At 41.7% G+C, this 3559-nt stretch overlaps 1 pseudogene; it reads left to right on the plus strand.

Annotated features, from left to right (window-relative positions):
• The window catches only part of LOC111725814, a 3333-nt pseudogene extending 2281 nt beyond the window's left edge, over window positions 1-1052 (plus strand).
• The last annotated feature ends 2507 nt before the right edge of the window (window positions 1053-3559 follow it).

Below are 3559 nucleotides of genomic sequence, written 5' to 3' on the forward strand. Positions count from 1 at the left end.
AAAAAAAAAAAAAAAAAGCCAAAGGGTTATGCACTAATGGTTGGTGGACAACTAACGACATTGTTTTAAAGAACAGAAAAGGATCCCAGCACTCTGAGAGGCTGAGGCGGGTGGATTGCCTGAGCTCAGGAGTTCAGAGACCAGCCTGAGCAAGAGCGAGACCCTGTCTCTATTGAAAAAATAAAACAGAGGGTGGCTCCTGTGGCTCAATGAGTAGGGCACTGACCCCATATACTGAGGGTGGCGGGTTCGAACCCAGCCCTGGCCAAACTGCAACAAAAAATAGCCAGGCATTGTGGTCGGCACCTGTAGTCCCAGCTACTTGGGAGTCTGAGGCAAGAGAATCACCTCAGCCCAGGAGTTGGAGGTTGCTGTGAGCTGCGACACCACAGCACTCTACCGAGGGTGATTAAGTGAGACTCTGTCTCTAAAAAAAAAAAAAGAAAAAGAAATATCTCCTGAAGATACTTTTCCATTTTTCATAAGACTGAAAAGTAATATAAGCTCTAAAAATCTACTAAAAATCTTTCTACTAAAAAGTCTCAGGTGGCACCTGTGGCTCAAGGAATAGGGTGCCGGTGGCATATACCGGAGGTGGTGGGTTCAAACCCAGCCCTGGCCAAAAACTGCAAAAACAAAAAAAATAATAAAAAGTCTCCACAAAAAAGTAGAAGATGAAGAGGACTCTGATACAGAGAAGGATCATGAGGAAATGAGTGAGGCAGAAGAGGAGTTTGAGGATGACCTTGGCGTGGTCAGAGATGACAAAGACCCGGAGAAAGTAGTGCCATCATTTCCGTGTTATCCCGAAGTCAGACCTGGACATTGGGAGGAACCAGGTGGAAGATGCATTCTACAAAGGTGAACTCAGGCTGAATGGGGGAACATTGTGGAAGGCGGGGATACGTTGGACCTTCTCACTGAAGGAGATAAAGAGGCAAGAACAGAGGCAGTGATGCAGATTCTCCTGAGAAAAGCGTTTGAAGAGAAGTGAAAAATACCCAGGGGTGTTGTGACGCTGGAAGAAGTTACAGAAGAATATGTCTAAATAAATCGAGTGCTTTTTAATGATAAAGCAGCTTTCTAGTGGTGGGGGAAGGGACCAAATCAAAAAGAAGACATTTTTATTAAAATAAAGTTCCCTGACCATTTGTGGAAAAAAAAAAAAAAGAAAGAAAAAAATGCATGAGAGGTAAAAAATTATGTTTAAGTAACCACTTTACCAATGCAATACTGCTTTAAAGAAAATCATTTAAACACAAAATAAAAATGTAATTTATCTTCGTCTCTTCTAAGATAGACATAAAATATTGTCATATTAGTGCATGTTTTTTCCTGAAGTGAATTCTTCATTAATTTTATTTTTGCTAATTCCTGTCATGATGTCAACAGTAGAACATTCTCAGTCCAAATTAAACCTAATTAAAAGTTATTTAGGGAACACGAGTGCATAACAATGTTTAACAGTTAGCACCCCTCAGAATAGAAACTCAAGCAGCTGACAAAATGGGAGTGAAAAAACATCCATGGCCTTGACTATTCCACATTTTAGCAAGGAGGGAAACTTACTTATGTAACCAAAATAAACCTAGGATCCTACACGGTCCAGTCTTGGCTCTGGTTCAGTCCAGCCAAAAAATAGAATAGAAAAAATCTTTCTGTCTTTTAAGAAAATGCCAAAGGTAGGAGTGTATATTAAATCTCCAACAAAGCTCCTTAAAAATAACGTTTGGACTGCATTCTCACTCTCAAGTTCGCTGGCCAATTATATCTCCTCCTTCTCTCTATTTCCCCCAACCTCTCCTGATGCCAGATTTTCTCTCTCACCTCCCTTTTTTCTCTGCCTCAATTCATTTGTCATTCAACTTATCCTCCCAGGCGGAGGCAGTTTTCCTTCAGATTGCTATTACCCAGATTGGCACCACAAAGAAAAGTTTTAAACATACAATACTTTTTGTTGCCAGCAGGGGGTAGGAGTAGAAAACGTCAGATTCTGCATCTGACTCATTTTTCTTGGTTTATGTCTGTCCCAGAGAGTCTGAGAGCTGGCCGTAGAAGAATTTTGCCATGAAAGCATCTCCTACCTTAATCAAGTAGTTAGAGCCCTAACGGCTGCAGTGGCCATGGCCTAGCTTCCATCCTGTGAGCTCTGAACCTGCTCGTGGCCATAGTCCACACTTGCACCTGCCATGAGTTGGTAGAATGTTCCCCAGAGACAACATATCCCATGAGAGGGGGGCACTCAGACTTTTCTCCTTCTAAAAGGAAAGTTAAGGCTGGGTGGGGTGGCTGACGCCCATAATCCTAACACTCAAGCAGGCGGAGGCAGGTAGATTGCTTGAGCGTAGGAGTTCAAGACTAGCCTGAGCAAGAGCAAGACCCCGTTTCTGCTAAAAACAGAAAAACTAGCCAGGCCTTGTGGCTCATGCCTGTAGTCCCAGCTACTTGGAGGCTGAGGCAGGAAGATCACTTGAGCCCAAGAGACTGAGGTTGTTGCAGGCTATGTTGATGCCACCACACTCTACTCAGGCAACAGAGCAAGACTCTATCTCAAAAATAAAATATAAAATAAAATAGAAAGATGGCACATATATTGTAATGTATACACGCATGTGTTTTTTTTCTTTCTTTTTGAGACACAGTTTCCTTTTGTCACCCTTGGTAGACTGCTGTGGAGTCATGGCTCACAGCAACCTCAAACTCTTGGGCTTAAGCAATTCTCTTGCCTCTGCCTCCCAAGTAGCTGGGACTACAGGCCAAGACTACACCACAACACCTGTCTATTTTTAGAGACAGGGTCTGGGTCTTGCTCTGGCTGGTCTTGAACTCCTGAACTCAGGCAATCCACCCACCTTGGCCTCCCAGAAGGCAGGGATTACAGGAGTGAGCCATCTCACCCAGCCTTACACATGTGTATTTTTTTTAAATCCAAGTGCAATCTCCTCTCTTTCCATTTTCTTAAGGAAGGCTTGCAGTGCTATAAATTTCCCTCTTAGGACTGCCTTTGCAGTATCCCAGAGGTTCAGGTTACTTGTGTCTTCATTATCGTTTTGTTCCAAAAATTTGGTAATTTCCTTCTTGATATCATCTCTGACTCACCTATCATTCAGCATAAGGTTATTTAGCTTCCATGTTCCTGTATGAGCCTGCAGATTCCTGTTGTTACTGAGTTTAACTTTTATTCCATGATGGTCTGAGAAGATGTATCAAATAATTTCTATTCTTTTAAATTTGCTGAGGTTAGACTTGTGGCCTAAGATGTGGTCAATTTTAGAGTATGTTCTGTGGGCTGATGAGAAAAATGTGTATTTAGTTTTGTTAGGATGAAATGCTCTGTAGATGTCTGTTAAATCCAAATGCTGAATGGTTAAGTTTAAATCTAAAATTTCTTTGCTGAGCTTCTTGTTGGAGGATTTATCCAACTTTGCCAAAGGAGTATTAAAATGTCTGACTATAATGGAGCTGGGAGAAATCAAGTTGCTCATGTCTATTAGAGTATCTCTTATAAATTGAGGTGCATTCTGGTTGGGTGCATAAATATTGATAATTGAAATCTCAT

This window comes from Otolemur garnettii, unplaced genomic scaffold (assembly GCF_000181295.1).
Source record: "Otolemur garnettii isolate 467f Iridium unplaced genomic scaffold, OtoGar3 scaffold00048, whole genome shotgun sequence".
Taxonomy (NCBI): Eukaryota; Metazoa; Chordata; class Mammalia; order Primates; family Galagidae; genus Otolemur; species Otolemur garnettii.